The 18,286-nt window shown below is 59.1% G+C and overlaps 1 protein-coding gene across 1 annotated transcript in view; it reads left to right on the top strand.

The window, feature by feature from the left end:
• Nucleotides 1-18,286, top strand: part of TTC7A (tetratricopeptide repeat domain 7A) — a 197,949-nt gene that overhangs the window by 36,011 nt on the left and 143,652 nt on the right. The window lies entirely within an intron of this gene.

The following is an 18,286-nucleotide window of genomic DNA, read 5'->3' as shown; positions in this document are numbered from 1 at the left end:
AAGGGAGATTTTTATATTAAATGATGGTTATTTGAGTTGTAACTATGTTATTCTGGTTGTAAAACGTTTTTGGTTACAAATTGTTTTACTGTATGATGCCAATAAAGGCCGTGTGTGTGTGTGTGTGTGGCATGTTAATGTTCAGGTGACTTTTAATTATTCAGTCAATGCAATGCAATGCTACAGAAAACTGATTTGCCACTGTCGTAATGCTTAGCTGAACATTTTCTAGATTTCTACCATTCTACCATTTTTTTCTGGAAAAAATCAATAAGATCTTTAAAACAATAGCTTTTTGAAAAACAACTGGTATTGTTTTCAGTAAATGGGAAGAACTCTTCCAGGAAAAGATGCGTTCCCGAGCCAGTCACCAAGGCCTACACAATAGAATATGCTAGCTCACCCAGGATCAGCTGTATATTTTCAGCAACCCGAGACACAGAATTCAGAAGCATCTTATTATACACAGTGTAATCAGTCATCTTTTTCAGTTTAAGCCATAGAGAAAGTTCCAGAAGACCTTAACTGAGCTGGCCTGTACAGGACTTCAAACAGAACTCACCATAAGGCTTTCATTAACAGTGGGGGTTACTGCGAAGGCAGGTAGCCCCATCCAAAGGGCTGGGTGTTGTCCATGGCACCATGGTCACACTGAGCGACTGTGTCCAGCGAGGCTTCCTAGTGGCGTGGGGAGGCTTAAAATGGTAAAAGCCTCCCCCCTGCCAGAAAGCCCCCACTAGGCTGAATAGACTTACGCCACTTTGTTGGTAGCATAAGGTAGCCGTCTTGGCTGCCAATTCAGCAGGGTGAATGGCCAGGAGGGAGCCAAGTCAGCTCCTTCCCCAGACATGCCCCAAGACCACCCCTGCTGCTCTGGCAGTGGGGATGCAGGGATGCTGGCACAGCATCCTGCACTGCGTCCCACTGCTGTGGAGGGCAGTGACAGCTGCATGCCGGTGTATTCACCTCTGTGGCAGGGCAAGTGCCCTAGGGAGAGCAAATCTACTGGTGCGGTTATGCACCGCTTCTACTGGCCGATTCAGCCTCTGGATGGGGCTGTTAATTTTCAATTTGCATTTGTATTTTTGTATTGTGTATATTTTCTTCTTATACATCCTAAATATTGATCTTCTGTGCTTTAAATGAAACTGATAATATTTGCTTGGGTGTTATCTTACTTTGTGGGGTATGCTTTCTGGAAGATAAGAGGTGGCTTGCTTCTTACAAAATGATTGGGCAGAATCCTGCCTGCTCATTGCCCTTTTTATGTATCAACAAGGAAGAGCTAAGAAATTCCTTCTTAAAAATGAAAACTGAGAATCCTGGCCACTTAATGACCCAAAGGTACACAGTGCATAAAACTTGAACAAAACTACAATCTGTCTTCCTGGTTTTCATTGTGAATGTGGACATTACTTATGGGGTGGGGGAATAGTGCAGCTTGGTCTGTTGGTTGTCTAAATTTGCACCTCCACTCCAGTCTCCAGAGAATGAGACCCCAAAGATCCCAGACAATGGCCCATTTTAAAGATTCTGCCATGTTACAAACCTCATTGGATATCTCCATAAGGGACCACTGATAACTTTTTAAAAAGTTAATATGTGGGTTTTATTAATTACGATGCAAGTAGTCTAATGAAGCTTATTCTCTCACCTGTTTTTGTGTTTTTTTAAGTTTGAGTATACCTGCATTCTTGAAGCCTAGGAATTTTGAAAATTCTTTTGATATGAAAATTAATATAATTTTGCTGAACATTGTTGATATAATTACTAAATGCCTACCACTTAAGAACATAAGAAAGAACCAGCTGGATCAGACCAGAGTCCATCTAGTCCAGCTCTCTGCTACTCGCAGTGGCCCACCAGGTGCCTTTGGGACCTCACATGCAGGATGTGAAAGCAATGGCCTTCTGCGGCTGTTGCTCCCGAGTGCCTGGTCTGCTAAGGCATTTGCAATCTCAGATCAAGGAGGATCAAGATTGGTAGCCATAGATTGACTTCTCCTCCATAAATCTGTCCAAGCCCTTTTTAAAGCTGTCTAAGCCCTTTTTAAAGCCCTTTAAAAAGCTATCCTACCCCATATAGGCCACAGTTCCCTTTTTATTGCAGTGCCAGAAGTCTCTATATGCTCAGTAAAGTAAACAAAAGCTTGGGTGCTTTAAAATCACTTTAAAATTCCTAGTTGGCCCACTGACAAATGCTCAAAATAGCTGGGTGTGATGCGTTGCTGATTACCAGCTTTCCGCATATATGGGGGCTTGTTCGGTACAGCTCTTTTTCACAAATAAATGTCGCAGCAGACTTACTGGTGCAGAAACTTTTTAATGATGTGGTTTGCAATGTGGAAAGATTTAGCTGACAATAAGGATTATTATGTGCATTTTGGGTTCCCAGTGCCCTTTTTATCCCACTCCTTAAAGGACCACACCATGACAAAGAAGGGCCATTGGTTATTGAACATGAATAGGCTCTATTTTTTAAAACTCTATATAGACTCTTCATTTTTCTGGTATTGGGGGATTAAAAAAAAGATTAGCTGCACCTCTGAGAACCAGATTAAGAGCACAGGCCATAACTGACTTGTGAATCAATTTTGTTTTCTCTGTCTGCCTTGAGTACATTGCCAAACGCAAGTGTATTTTGGAAAATACAGAAAATGGTCCTTACTGATCACAGGATTTCACTGATTACTGGAAGTGCTCCTCCTTGTGCTGCTGCTCTTTCAGTTTTTGACATTCTGAGGAAGCGATCAGCCGAAGAAGGGCAATTTATTCTTTGCACCCTTGCCACTTCTCATGCAAAGGAAGGAGATGCAGATATTCCACCTCATCCTGGCAAAAATGTATTCTCCTGATGCATGGGGTTGAACATGCACCCCCCCCCCCAAAACACACACACACACACACACACACACGATCAGGAAACAATGAGAGATAGGAAGCAGGAGTAATTCATATTGCATTTTTTTAGAACATCTGAAGTAAGCTTCTGAGTTTGCAACTCTCCTGGATCACAATGCTGGTTGCAAATAACTGGTCCTATGTTTTCCCCTCAGTTCCCTCTGTGGCAGACAGGCTAGCTTTTGCCTCTCCCTAATAGCGATCAATGGGAGTGGATGGAATCTTGAAAAGAGTTGAAAAGGAGCAGTTAAGAACAGCTGTTGGGAGAAGGCAGTTGGGGAGTTGAGAGGGAAAAGGAGCAAATCTGAGTGAAACTGCAGAATGAACTGCTTAGAATGGGCTGAATTCCCAAAACCCTTTCTACTCTCAGACCCACCTGCCACAGCTCCCAGCAGAGATGTATGGCCCTAGGGACGGGGGGTACCCTCTGTCCCCGGGCGCCACTAATCTGGTCAAAATTGGCCCCCCACGTGACCAGGAAGATGGCGGGCAGCAGGAAGTAAGCATGCAATAGCAGCATCAATATGACGTTCAACATGGCCAAATCTGTCGATACTTAAATCCCAAAACTGAAAACATAAAGAGATGGGATAGATCTTTCTACAAACCTGAAAGAAGCCCAACGTTTGCAGAAATATCTGAAGTCTAATAATTACATAAATAATTACATACGTACGTACGTACGTACGTACGTAAATAAATAAATAAATAAATAAATAAATAAATAAATAAATAAATAGAGGTTTAACCCTCAAAATAATAGAAATAGTGCCTATAACTTTAAAATCCAAAAGTCTTCTCAGTGGCCATTGTGGTGTTTGACAATTAACCACAACAATGTCCTCAGCCTTCAAGCCATGGTTACTGTCAGTAAAGGCAGGAAGGACAGGGCCTTTTCCAGGGCTGTTTTGATTGCTGACAGAGGACTTGTTGTGACCTGTTAGCATCCACTGAGTAACCTGATACCAGGCAACTTGCATGACTCACCCAGGTATGGCTGCTTGCTACTGTTCACCACAACCCCCCATGAAAGCCAGTATAGTGATCAAAGTTTCAGATTAGGATTTTCAAATCACTACTCTGCCATGGAACCTCACTAGGTACACATTCAGCCTAATCTACTTCACAGGGTTACTGTTAGTATAAAACAGAGGAGAGGAGAATGATGTCAGCTGTTTTGGGTTCCAACTGTGGCAAAAGACAAGGTATACATGAAACATGTAAATAATAAATATAGCTGAAGAGGGGGGGAAAGTTGATGAAAAGAAGATTACTTGGTAGGTAGGACAAAAGGAAGCATGAAAAGTTGAGGATATGGGAGCTGTCAGAAGAGAAAGAAACATTAGCATGGGCAGGGAGATACATAGGAAAATAAGGTGCCCCCAGTACATCCTTGCAGGTTTCTAGTAATGCCTTGCAATTGGGCCCAGTCCTGACAAGTGACTAGCACTGTGCAACTCAGTCAGAAATTTCCTTGGGACGGGCTGCAGCAGGAGAAAAGAGATGGAAAGCTGAAGTTGGGGGAGGACACAAAAAGGTAGATTGGATGGTGGGTGGGAAGTAGAGAGGGATACTAGGCCACTTGTTATAGCAGGAAGCTTCCTAATATCCCATTTTGTTGCCTGACATCAGATCAGGAACTGGTGGGAAGAAATGGGATGTGGGACGGGGGGAAGGAATGTTTTCAGGGAAGTGATACATGGTACCAAAGAACGTATATCACTTCTGGTAAAAAACTGAAAGTGAACATAATGGTTATGCTGGCATTTTGCCATACAGTTTGTTGTAGAGGTTTTACAAAAATGCTAGGACAGCCATTATATCACTTCCATTTTTTACTAGAAGTGATATAAATGCTCTGGCATGATGTTGGTGCACCCCTCTCTCTCTCTCTCTTTTTCTCTCACTTGCTCATACACACGCACACCATTTTGTCCTGGGTGTTGCCAGCTGTGGCATGACAATCCTATATGGAGACTTTAAAGCATAGTGTAAGGGATTCAATGGTGTTGATGTTCAGACCAGCCGCCCGGCCTTGACTGTGGCCCCAGAACCCGCATGGGCCAGCATCTGGCGGCGAGACTCCCTGGTGGAATCTTATTCCTTCGAGAGATGAGAAGTCCGTTCATGAGAACCGGGAGGGGAGGGACGGACAGTATTATAACCTGTACTTTGGCGTGGGAGACTTTATTCCTGCCACGCCGGTAATGGAGTTTCTAGATGTCTGAACGCCTTTACTCCAAAAAAAAGCCTTTATTTCGCTTCTATGGAATTCTTACATTGTGGCAGGAATCCTAGTTCATCTATCTTCCCAGTGTATTGGACCTCTGGTGTCTCGCATGGAGGTTGAATAATCCCTGAAACTGTGGAGGTTGCGCGTAGCCCCCAAAGCAGGCTCCTAACCTTCCCTTCTGGATTTGGAGGAACTGTGAGAACTGGTTTTCGCTGGTAACCTTTCCGTCTCTTGTATCAACAACACGAAGTCTGCCCTCATTCCTCGCTGGGACGAGGGACGGGAACGCATCATGTGGACTTCTGTATGAGTCGCTTAGCTTGTTCATGGACCAGGCGCCTGTGGATCGGATACCCACCAAGCCTGCAGGATTGGCAAACCCTGTAGATGCAAACCCGTCACGGAGGAAATGGGCCTGGACCACTTTTCTGGCGCGGCAAACCCAGGAGCCCATATTGAACGCATTCCTGGACTCGTATTTTGACGATGTTCCCAAAAATCCACCGCAGCATAGCACTGGGGCCCGTCCTAAGACCACCATGGAAACCGGGACTATATCGGGATTGGGAGGTATCCGCATATTCGATCGACCCCCCAGATCCCGGATTAAATAGTGCTGCCCCTGAGGCTCTGGAGTCAGCCGGGGATACCAGGTGCTGCATTCGGATGAGGAGGAATCCAAGAGCTGCCAGCCTTCTTATCCGGGACTCATTTCTCCCGCTGTGCAAAGAGAGCTGATGAGGCGGGTCACCCAGATGCCCAGGAAGCATGGGCCCGTGAAGCCAGCTGTGGGAAGAGGAACGAGCAGCTGCAGCTAGAACGCGAAAAAACCTGCAAAGGACCGGAACAGCAGCGCAGCGAAAATCCAACCGAACTGGACCGTACAAAGACGCTGCAACGCAGCAATATATGGTGAATCTATCAGTTCGCGACAAGGTCCTGAACACCCAAACTGGACTTAGAGCGCCAACTAAAGCTGCCAAGGCCATGCGCGGTAATAAAGTGAATCCAAATCGTTGTTTCATTCAACAATCGCATCTAACTGGCCAAATTGAACGAGATAGCAGGCTTTGTGACATGCGCATTCAAGATGCCTTTGACTCGTTAGCGAGTAGGATTCTAGCCGCTTTTGTGCGCAGGAGCTGAAGAAGCAGCAGGACAAGATGCCCCAAGCTGGAGCTCCACGCTACCGCTGTGCCAATGCCAGAGGAGCTGACGCTTCAACCTACAATCTTCCAAAGTGACCTGCTCCCACCAGGGAGCACCAGCGTGGCTGTGCCCCACCTCCACCGATTCTCCGCTCTCTCGGCGCCTAATCGGCCAATCTATGCGAACCTCCGCCTAGCCAGGCCCGGGAGGGCCGTGGGAGAGAGGATATTACAGACTCCGATACCTGCTCAAGCTTACGGGGACCGCCCAAACTCCCTACTTCATCCTGCAACTCGATGCCCACATGGAGGACTGGCGATGACGAAATTCCTGTCGAACGCTAAAAAAATATTATCGTGGACATCGGTCCGCCTTTGGATGAGCGGCAAACAATTGTTTGTGACTTTTGACCTGCAGGAGGATATTTCTCGCGACGGTGCTCGCTGCTCTTCCATAGGCCTTGTGGCTCGCTTTCCAAAATCCGGATGCCGTAAAATGAAGCTATCCGCACTATTAAGTCGGTTTTATCCAGCAAGGTGTTCCGCTTCGCTTTAATTGCCTGTAATTTCGTATGCGCAGCTGCTCGACTTCGATGGCCTGAACGCGATGAAATGTGGAATACTGGATGCCGCCGACGCAACCATGAAACGTACCTTTATTCGACCACCACGTTCTGGACGACTAACAGGATCCGGCGTCGTCCGTTTTGACGCCGGCAACCCGTCTCATAGCCAACGTCTCCACTCGCGAAAACCAAGCCTCTCCAGTAGTCTCTACTGAAACCACCGGACCGTCAGCCGCTTGATTGTGTCTTTTACCGCGGAGGACCGGTCATCTAGCTGCCAACTGCCCGAAAAGAAGCTAATCCGTCTGCCAAGCACTCTATCCGCCAAGCCACCACGCAGTCCGGCCCGACGTGGCTCGCTCTAAGGCGGTTACCGGCATATGCACTCCAGAGGAAGGGAAGTAGCGGTTGCCTCTTCAACGCGGATATGGGTTCACCCAGATGCGAGTGAAGGCAGCCCCATTACGGCGTTCAACAATTCTGGCCAACCCCGCTTAAGCACACTCAGATATAGCCTCAGCTCCTTGTAGATTCTTGGGTGTTCTACTGTTAACACGCGCCCGCAAGTGGTTGAGGAACTTCGACTGGATCGAATTCTAGCTAAGCCCATACCGTTCACACAAAAGGACGGCAGCCCCCTCAAATGGTTGACCGCTCCAATTCAAAACGCAGAACCGGTCCTCCTCCGCTACGCCGTAATCATTGGGAGAAAATTAGTTTTATTCTCTACCAGTGGCCAAACACTCCATAGTCCTGGGCATGCCATGGTTGTTGGGTTGCATGAACCAAAAATTCATTTGGAAAGACCGGATCTTTAGAATTCACTGGACTCTCCCTGTGTTAAATCACATGAATTGGGGGGATAACTCACCTCCTAATGACATACACCCTAGCGCTTCGGCCATGTGCACGCTCCCATTGCTCCCGAATCCACCGGCATTCCACCGGGCTGGGTATCAAGATTTAGCCAGAGTATTTTTCAGGAGCAGGAATGCGAATAATTGCCACCTCACAGAGACACTGACTGCAAAATCGTAGACATGTTGTGGCTCAACCGCCCAAGGCGCAGTAGAATTCCAATGCATGAGTCCCAATGAGGAGAAGGAACTTCATGCGCTTCTTAGACAAGAACCTTTAAGCTCATGGGTTCATACTTATCGAGCTACCAAACACACACATGCCAGTTCTGTATTATTTGTTAAAAAAGAAGGACGGGTCTTTAAGGCTCTGTACGGATTACCGAGGACTCACAATGCGGTTTCCCCTGAGTTCAATAAATACCCTCTTTGCTTCCTTTGATCAAGGACCTTTTAGATGCATTGGGCAAGGGACGCATTTTTACTAAGTTGGATTTGAGAGAAGCATACCACAGAGTCAGGATTGGCGGAAGGCTAAGAACATTTGACTGCATTTAACACAAAATTTGGACAGTATGAATACTTAATAATGCCATTCCGGTTAAGTAAATCCCCCGGAGTTTTTGTAGAGGGTCTCATCAACTTAAGTTCTACATGACTCTATTATATTATAAGGGAGTAGAACTTAGATGATGTTTCTGGGATTTATTCACAAACCATGGAGGAGCATGAAGCCTTCCTTGAAGGAAGCATTAAAACGCTTGTTCGACAATTCCCTCTTTGCAAAATCCTTTCTAAATCGTTGTTTTCACCAATCCTCCATCGCACTAATACTTGGGCTACCGGATTTCTTCCCGAGGTTAAGGAAATGCATCCTGCTAAGATTGAAGCAGTCCCTCCAAATGGCCTGCTCTCAACCAATCGGAAAGAACTCCAGTCTTTTCCTAGGGTTTGCTAATTTCTATCGCGGACTTTATACCTCCAATTCGCTGAACTCGATTCTCCCACTTCCACAGACCTCTTACGCGACTAAAGGTAAAGACCCACAGGCTGCCAAGCCCGGCTTCCTTTTCTGGCTCCAAGGAATGTCAGACAGCCTTTCAACAGTTAAAAAATCAGCTTTTACTACCGAACCTATCCTAAAACACCCTGACCCTGCAGATTCTTCCTTTTGTGGTTCTACGTAGATGCCCCTCGGACAAAGCGCTTGCGTGCAGCCCTGTTGCAGAGAAATAAAGATGATAGGCTTGTTCCGTGTGCTTATTTATCAAAAAATTTCTCAAAAGCGAGCTCAACTGGACTGTAGGGGATAAAGAGACTGCGGCCATCAAAGTAGCGCTCTCCACTTGGCGCCACTGGCCATGGAGGGGGCTAAACACCCCTTTCAAGTGTGGTCGGATCACAAGAACTTGGCCAGCTCTTCTCCACCCCTGAAGATGTCCGGCAAAACAACTCCAGTGGGCCGATTTCTTTTCTCGCTTCTTTTTTACCGGGCCCCATTTTTCCCCCGGAAAAACCAATAAACTGGCTGATGCGCTTTCGCGCTTCCCCGGGGAGGGGGGTGGAGCTGCTCTGACGGGATATCCCTGTTCTCTCCCCCTCCCAATTGGGGCTGGCTGTCACTCATCTCAGACGTCCACTCTCCTTCTTCTCCGCCTGATTCCCAGCCTGGTCTCTCCAATTTCCTACGGGAACTCGAGGAGGCGGGGCTGCACGAGCCGCCAGCGGAGGAAGGTGACTCACCAATCACGCTTTGGAGAATCGGTGGTTTGGCGGAGGGGGGATTGTTGGTACGTACCTCCTCCGGTAAGGCAGGTTCTCGAGGCCTGCCATGATGCCCGCCCGGCTGATGAGCATTTTGGCTTCCTTAAGACTTCGTACTTTGGCCCGCCGTCAATTTTGGTGGCGCTACATGCGCAAAGACATTGAGACATATATCATCAAAGCGATGTTTGTTTGAAGGAAGCCAACCGCTCCGGGAAAACCCCATGGTCTGTTAGTTCTCTCCAGTGGCCTCCCGCCCCTAAAGTTATCTCCATGGATTTTATTACGGATTTGCCGAGAGAGTCAAGGCAACACAGTCTTGTGTTCCTGGTGGTGGTGGACTTATTTTCCAAACAAGCTCTGCATTCTCATCCCATGTACTTCCATCCTCCTCCGCCTCCTAAGTTGGCCTGTCTGTTCATTCAAAGCATATTTATCGCCTACACTCCTCCCCCGCCAAGGTGGTGTCCGACCGCGGGCCCCAATTCATTTCAAAGGTCTGGAAAGCCTTTCTGGGCTTGTTGGGGGCTGCCCCGGCAATTGCCGCTTCCCCTACCATCGTTCAAAGTGACGGTGAGTCGGAGAGAAACCAACAGAACTCCTCGGGAACAGTATTTACGCGAAATTACACCAACTCATCACCAGCGACAACTGGTGCGAAGCACTTTGCGCTTGCAGAATACTTACAATAATGCGTACATAGCAGTACAAAAAAACCCCTTCTCGAAATTGTGCGTCTGGTCGTCCTTCCGTCGCCGCGAACTGCCTGCAGAAGCGTTGCTGATCCTCCAGAGTTTCAACAGTGGATTTTCATCTTCTGGCTCGAGGGGTGGAAAACAGTCCAGACTTTACAGCAAGCTAAAGATTCCTAAAAGCTTCACGGATAAGCACCGCTCGGATTTCCCTTTACGGTGGGCAGCACTGCATATTTGTCTACCAAGAATCTCAGAGACGCATTACAAATTTTCAAAACGGGGCAAAGATTCGTGGGACCTTTAAGATTACTAAAGTGATTAATGATGTCACTGCCCGATTAGACTTTGCCTAATTCTCTGCACATCCATCCTATCTTTCATTCCAAGCTTACTCAAGGAGAGCTCCCGTTTCCAATGCCTGGCACGACTCCCTCCGGAGAGACCCCGTCACCGACTATAAGTAATTGATGGCCACAAGCATTACTTAAATTGACGCCATCCTGGACTCTCGGCTTTTAATAGCAAATGCTTGTAATATTTGGTCTCTTTGGTGGGATATTCCTCTGCGGTATAATCAATGCTCCATTCAGAAATACGTTGACGCCCCTTCCCTCATTTCTACTTTTCCACCGCACCTTTTCCATTGCACAAACCTGGGGAGAAGTTTTTTCTCTAAGGGAGGCAGAGTGTAAGGGATTCAATGGTGTTGATAAATTCAGACCAGCCGCCCGGCCTTGACTGCATTCCAGAACTCCTCGGGCGATGGGCACAGCATCTGGCGGGCGGAGACTCTGGTGGAGACCTTTATCTCTTCTAGTAGATGAGAACTCCGTTCCCATGAGAAACCGGGAGGGGAGGGGACGGACAGTATTATAACTCTGCGCTTCTGGCGGGAGACTTTAGTTCCTGCCACGCCGCGGTAATGCGCGAGCTTTCTAGGATGTCTGAATAAACGGGTCTTTTACTCCAAAAAAGCCTTTTATTTCTGCTTCTATGGAATTCCTTACAGGGGGGCATTCATTGAAAATGCTGGGGGGAAGAATTAGGACTAATAAATGGGGGGGGGGGGGGGGGGGGGGGGGGAGAGGGGGGGGGGGGGGGTGGGGGGGGGGGGGGGGGGGGGGGGGGGGGGTGAGGGTGGGGGGGGTGGGGGGGGGGGGGGGGGGGGGGGGGGGGGGGTGGGGGGGGGGGGGTGTGGGGGGCGGGTTTGGTGTGGTGGGGGGGGGGGGGGGGGGGGGGGGGGGGGGGGTTGGGGGGGGGGGGGGTTTGGGGGGGGGGGGGCGTGGGGGGGGGGGGGGGTGGGGGGGGGGGGGGGTGGGGGGGGGGGGGGGTGGGGGGGGGGGGGGGTGGGGGGGGGGGGGGGTGGGGGGGGGGGGGGGTGGGGGGGGGGGGGGGTGGGGGGGGGGGGGGGTGGGGGGGGGGGGGGGTGGGGGGGGGGGGGGGTGGGGGGGGGGGGGGGTGGGGGGGGGGGGGGGTGGGGGGGGGGGGGGGTGGGGGGGGGGGGGGGTGGGGGGGGGGGGGGGTGGGGGGGGGGGGGGGTGGGGGGGGGGGGGGGTGGGGGGGGGGGGGGGTGGGGGGGGGGGGGGGTGGGGGGGGGGGGGGGTGGGGGGGGGGGGGGGTGGGGGGGGGGGGGGGTGGGGGGGGGGGGGGGTGGGGGGGGGGGGGGGTGGGGGGGGGGGGGGGTGGGGGGGGGGGGGGGTGGGGGGGGGGGGGGGTGGGGGGGGGGGGGGGTGGGGGGGGGGGGGGGTGGGGGGGGGGGGGGGTGGGGGGGGGGGGGGGTGGGGGGGGGGGGGGGTGGGGGGGGGGGGGGGTGGGGGGGGGGGGGGGTGGGGGGGGGGGGGGGTGGGGGGGGGGGGGGGTGGGGGGGGGGGGGGGTGGGGGGGGGGGGGGGTGGGGGGGGGGGGGGGTGGGGGGGGGGGGGGGTGGGGGGGGGGGGGGGTGGGGGGGGGGGGGGGTGGGGGGGGGGGGGGGTGGGGGGGGGGGGGGGTGGGGGGGGGGGGGGGTGGGGGGGGGGGGGGGTGGGGGGGGGGGGGGGTGGGGGGGGGGGGGGGTGGGGGGGGGGGGGGGTGGGGGGGGGGGGGGGTGGGGGGGGGGGGGGGTGGGGGGGGGGGGGGGTGGGGGGGGGGGGGGGTGGGGGGGGGGGGGGGTGGGGGGGGGGGGGGGTGGGGGGGGGGGGGGGTGGGGGGGGGGGGGGGTGGGGGGGGGGGGGGGTGGGGGGGGGGGGGGGTGGGGGGGGGGGGGGGTGGGGGGGGGGGGGGGTGGGGGGGGGGGGGGGTGGGGGGGGGGGGGGGTGGGGGGGGGGGGGGGTGGGGGGGGGGGGGGGTGGGGGGGGGGGGGGGTGGGGGGGGGGGGGGGTGGGGGGGGGGGGGGGTGGGGGGGGGGGGGGGTGGGGGGGGGGGGGGGTGGGGGGGGGGGGGGGTGGGGGGGGGGGGGGGTGGGGGGGGGGGGGGGTGGGGGGGGGGGGGGGTGGGGGGGGGGGGGGGTGGGGGGGGGGGGGGGTGGGGGGGGGGGGGGGTGGGGGGGGGGGGGGGTGGGGGGGGGGGGGGGTGGGGGGGGGGGGGGGTGGGGGGGGGGGGGGGTGGGGGGGGGGGGGGGTGGGGGGGGGGGGGGGTGGGGGGGGGGGGGGGTGGGGGGGGGGGGGGGTGGGGGGGGGGGGGGGTGGGGGGGGGGGGGGGTGGGGGGGGGGGGGGGTGGGGGGGGGGGGGGGTGGGGGGGGGGGGGGGTGGGGGGGGGGGGGGGTGGGGGGGGGGGGGGGTGGGGGGGGGGGGGGGTGGGGGGGGGGGGGGGTGGGGGGGGGGGGGGGTGGGGGGGGGGGGGGGTGGGGGGGGGGGGGGGTGGGGGGGGGGGGGGGTGGGGGGGGGGGGGGGTGGGGGGGGGGGGGGGTGGGGGGGGGGGGGGGTGGGGGGGGGGGGGGGTGGGGGGGGGGGGGGGTGGGGGGGGGGGGGGGTGGGGGGGGGGGGGGGTGGGGGGGGGGGGGGGTGGGGGGGGGGGGGGGTGGGGGGGGGGGGGGGTGGGGGGGGGGGGGGGTGGGGGGGGGGGGGGGTGGGGGGGGGGGGGGGTGGGGGGGGGGGGGGGTGGGGGGGGGGGGGGGTGGGGGGGGGGGGGGGTGGGGGGGGGGGGGGGTGGGGGGGGGGGGGGGTGGGGGGGGGGGGGGGTGGGGGGGGGGGGGGGTGGGGGGGGGGGGGGGTGGGGGGGGGGGGGGGTGGGGGGGGGGGGGGGTGGGGGGGGGGGGGGGTGGGGGGGGGGGGGGGTGGGGGGGGGGGGGGGTGGGGGGGGGGGGGGGTGGGGGGGGGGGGGGGTGGGGGGGGGGGGGGGTGGGGGGGGGGGGGGGTGGGGGGGGGGGGGGGTGGGGGGGGGGGGGGGTGGGGGGGGGGGGGGGTGGGGGGGGGGGGGGGTGGGGGGGGGGGGGGGTGGGGGGGGGGGGGGGTGGGGGGGGGGGGGGGTGGGGGGGGGGGGGGGTGGGGGGGGGGGGGGGTGGGGGGGGGGGGGGGTGGGGGGGGGGGGGGGTGGGGGGGGGGGGGGGTGGGGGGGGGGGGGGGTGGGGGGGGGGGGGGGTGGGGGGGGGGGGGGGTGGGGGGGGGGGGGGGTGGGGGGGGGGGGGGGTGGGGGGGGGGGGGGGTGGGGGGGGGGGGGGGTGGGGGGGGGGGGGGGTGGGGGGGGGGGGGGGTGGGGGGGGGGGGGGGTGGGGGGGGGGGGGGGTGGGGGGGGGGGGGGGTGGGGGGGGGGGGGGGTGGGGGGGGGGGGGGGTGGGGGGGGGGGGGGGTGGGGGGGGGGGGGGGTGGGGGGGGGGGGGGGTGGGGGGGGGGGGGGGTGGGGGGGGGGGGGGGTGGGGGGGGGGGGGGGTGGGGGGGGGGGGGGGTGGGGGGGGGGGGGGGTGGGGGGGGGGGGGGGTGGGGGGGGGGGGGGGTGGGGGGGGGGGGGGGTGGGGGGGGGGGGGGGTGGGGGGGGGGGGGGGTGGGGGGGGGGGGGGGTGGGGGGGGGGGGGGGTGGGGGGGGGGGGGGGTGGGGGGGGGGGGGGGTGGGGGGGGGGGGGGGTGGGGGGGGGGGGGGGTGGGGGGGGGGGGGGGTGGGGGGGGGGGGGGGTGGGGGGGGGGGGGGGTGGGGGGGGGGGGGGGTGGGGGGGGGGGGGGGTGGGGGGGGGGGGGGGTGGGGGGGGGGGGGGGTGGGGGGGGGGGGGGGTGGGGGGGGGGGGGGGTGGGGGGGGGGGGGGGTGGGGGGGGGGGGGGGTGGGGGGGGGGGGGGGTGGGGGGGGGGGGGGGTGGGGGGGGGGGGGGGTGGGGGGGGGGGGGGGTGGGGGGGGGGGGGGGTGGGGGGGGGGGGGGGTGGGGGGGGGGGGGGGTGGGGGGGGGGGGGGGTGGGGGGGGGGGGGGGTGGGGGGGGGGGGGGGTGGGGGGGGGGGGGGGTGGGGGGGGGGGGGGGTGGGGGGGGGGGGGGGTGGGGGGGGGGGGGGGTGGGGGGGGGGGGGGGTGGGGGGGGGGGGGGGTGGGGGGGGGGGGGGGTGGGGGGGGGGGGGGGTGGGGGGGGGGGGGGGTGGGGGGGGGGGGGGGTGGGGGGGGGGGGGGGTGGGGGGGGGGGGGGGTGGGGGGGGGGGGGGGTGGGGGGGGGGGGGGGTGGGGGGGGGGGGGGGTGGGGGGGGGGGGGGGTGGGGGGGGGGGGGGGTGGGGGGGGGGGGGGGTGGGGGGGGGGGGGGGTGGGGGGGGGGGGGGGTGGGGGGGGGGGGGGGTGGGGGGGGGGGGGGGTGGGGGGGGGGGGGGGTGGGGGGGGGGGGGGGTGGGGGGGGGGGGGGGTGGGGGGGGGGGGGGGTGGGGGGGGGGGGGGGTGGGGGGGGGGGGGGGTGGGGGGGGGGGGGGGTGGGGGGGGGGGGGGGTGGGGGGGGGGGGGGGTGGGGGGGGGGGGGGGTGGGGGGGGGGGGGGGTGGGGGGGGGGGGGGGTGGGGGGGGGGGGGGGTGGGGGGGGGGGGGGGTGGGGGGGGGGGGGGGTGGGGGGGGGGGGGGGTGGGGGGGGGGGGGGGTGGGGGGGGGGGGGGGTGGGGGGGGGGGGGGGTGGGGGGGGGGGGGGGTGGGGGGGGGGGGGGGTGGGGGGGGGGGGGGGTGGGGGGGGGGGGGGGTGGGGGGGGGGGGGGGTGGGGGGGGGGGGGGGTGGGGGGGGGGGGGGGTGGGGGGGGGGGGGGGTGGGGGGGGGGGGGGGTGGGGGGGGGGGGGGGTGGGGGGGGGGGGGGGTGGGGGGGGGGGGGGGTGGGGGGGGGGGGGGGTGGGGGGGGGGGGGGGTGGGGGGGGGGGGGGGTGGGGGGGGGGGGGGGTGGGGGGGGGGGGGGGTGGGGGGGGGGGGGGGTGGGGGGGGGGGGGGGTGGGGGGGGGGGGGGGTGGGGGGGGGGGGGGGTGGGGGGGGGGGGGGGTGGGGGGGGGGGGGGGTGGGGGGGGGGGGGGGTGGGGGGGGGGGGGGGTGGGGGGGGGGGGGGGTGGGGGGGGGGGGGGGTGGGGGGGGGGGGGGGTGGGGGGGGGGGGGGGTGGGGGGGGGGGGGGGTGGGGGGGGGGGGGGGTGGGGGGGGGGGGGGGTGGGGGGGGGGGGGGGTGGGGGGGGGGGGGGGTGGGGGGGGGGGGGGGTGGGGGGGGGGGGGGGTGGGGGGGGGGGGGGGTGGGGGGGGGGGGGGGTGGGGGGGGGGGGGGGTGGGGGGGGGGGGGGGTGGGGGGGGGGGGGGGTGGGGGGGGGGGGGGGTGGGGGGGGGGGGGGGTGGGGGGGGGGGGGGGTGGGGGGGGGGGGGGGTGGGGGGGGGGGGGGGTGGGGGGGGGGGGGGGTGGGGGGGGGGGGGGGTGGGGGGGGGGGGGGGTGGGGGGGGGGGGGGGTGGGGGGGGGGGGGGGTGGGGGGGGGGGGGGGTGGGGGGGGGGGGGGGTGGGGGGGGGGGGGGGTGGGGGGGGGGGGGGGTGGGGGGGGGGGGGGGTGGGGGGGGGGGGGGGTGGGGGGGGGGGGGGGTGGGGGGGGGGGGGGGTGGGGGGGGGGGGGGGTGGGGGGGGGGGGGGGTGGGGGGGGGGGGGGGTGGGGGGGGGGGGGGGTGGGGGGGGGGGGGAGCCTGCATCTGTGGCTGGCATCTTCAGAGGATCTGAAGAGGATCTGTAGCTGGCATCTTCAGATCTTCTGAAGATGCCAGCCACAGATGCAGGCGAAACGTCAGGAGAGAATGCTGCTAGAACACGGCCATACAGCCCGGAAACCACATAGCACCCTAGTGATTCCGGCCGTGAAAGTCTTTGACAATACATTGTATATGTATAGATTGCCTATGGATATTAGCTTCAGCTCACTATAAGAAACCAGCAGAGAACATAAATTTCTTTTAAAAAGGATTTTATTGGGAAAATAACAAATGGAATAAAACAAAATTTCACTCACAATCACTCAATTACTGGGGTAAAAACACATATACAAGGTTTCCTAGGATATAATTTAGAGGTGAAAGATAGGTTTTGGATATATAGAGAGAAGGGATGGGATATCAAAAGATTATATTTACCAGTCTTGTAGTGGAAGTCCAGGAAACAGAGACCTAATGACTAGGCTCTGGATGATCAACGCTAATGGAACAATATTACCGACCACCATGGTGGCGTGATAATATTGAACAACTGACTGGGGTCTGAGATGTGCTTTTTATAGGGAAAAGCATGTTGTGGGGCCAAGGAAATCCTTGAACAAAGGATTCTTCCTGTTGTTCCAGGTGAGGTAATGGTCTTGAGTATCAGACCATTGAACTGATGGCTGGCTCATTATCTTTGATGGGTTTTTACCAGCTGTTGGACAAAACAAGTAACAACCCTTAATGGGAGTTACAACATAGATCAGGGGTGGCGAACCTTTGGCACTCCAGATGTTATGGAGTACAATTCCCATCAGCCCCTGACAGCATGGCCAATTGACCATGCTGGCAGGGGCTGATGGGAATTGTAGTCCATAACATCTGGAGTGCCAAAGGTTCGCCACCATGGACATAGATGATCACAAGGGCAATGAGTCACAGGGAAGGTTAACAAACATAGACAAAAGAGAACTGGTCTCACCCAGATGTGCTATTGTCCACATTCAAATGCTGTTTCCTGAGTATGGGCTGGGCATTAAGTTGTGGGTGTGGGTGGGGGAAGTCTTTGAGGCGTTCTTGCTCGCAAGGTCAGATACAGTGCCAATATGGAGTTTCTGAATTCAAACAGACTCCTTTCAGGGCACTAAGCTGCCAGGTCTGACAGGGCAGCATTCTGGGAGAAAGACAATTTTTTCACCCTCCGCACAGCTATAGGTCAGATGGGTACAGGTTTGACCCAGCTTAGCTTCCAAGACCTGATGAGAGTGTGGTAGGCTGGGCCATCTAGGTCAGGCCAATTTTAACATTAGTGCTCTAAATAGTTGGTTGCTGTGAGAGTCTTTATCAGTATCAGATTATATTAGGATTGCATCATTATGTATGATATTCACTACTAATATTTTTCTTGGTTTATATTTCTTTTGTAAGTTTTAGAAGTTTTATTTCAATACACAAACATATAAACATAAAACAAACACTCATAGCCATACAATTTATATGGAGCTTACTGTTTGATTTTGCATTTTAATTGTTCACTTCTTTTTGAGTTGCATTAGTCTATCTTTTCAATATATAGTTGTATCTGATAATATATTTATTGTAAAGTATATATTACTGAAATCTTAATTCTTAATTTTCATCTATATAATTAAAAAAGACATTCAATTTTTCCTGAAATTCTGAAATTGGATTATCTATATATATAAAAAGCAAACCGTGAGTTTGTTCCTGATGGTCTAGCACAGGAACTACTGGGCCAATTTCTCTGAAAATTCCCAGCCACTGTAGTCAGCCAGGCGAGAGTGTTTTTAGATGTTCACATACTTGAAATTTCACACCTGGCCCAGGTAAAACGCCCTTTTCCTGGCACTTCATGGTGAAGGACATGCAGCTGGTGGTTTGTAACTGTCACCCTTAGAATGTTCGTGCCCTTAGAATGTTCACTCAGATGGCCAGATATGAGCAGTGAAAACAGTACATAGGTAATAACTTGAGTGGAAGTGAAACACATACACACGTTGCCGTGTGAGACGTCAGGTGGGGCTCCCCCCC

The sequence above is a fragment of the Sphaerodactylus townsendi genome, linkage group LG01 (assembly GCF_021028975.2).
Source record: "Sphaerodactylus townsendi isolate TG3544 linkage group LG01, MPM_Stown_v2.3, whole genome shotgun sequence".
Classification (NCBI taxonomy): Eukaryota; Metazoa; Chordata; class Lepidosauria; order Squamata; family Sphaerodactylidae; genus Sphaerodactylus; species Sphaerodactylus townsendi.
Note: the sequence above shows the minus strand (reverse complement) of the source record. Positions and strands in the feature narration are given on the sequence as shown.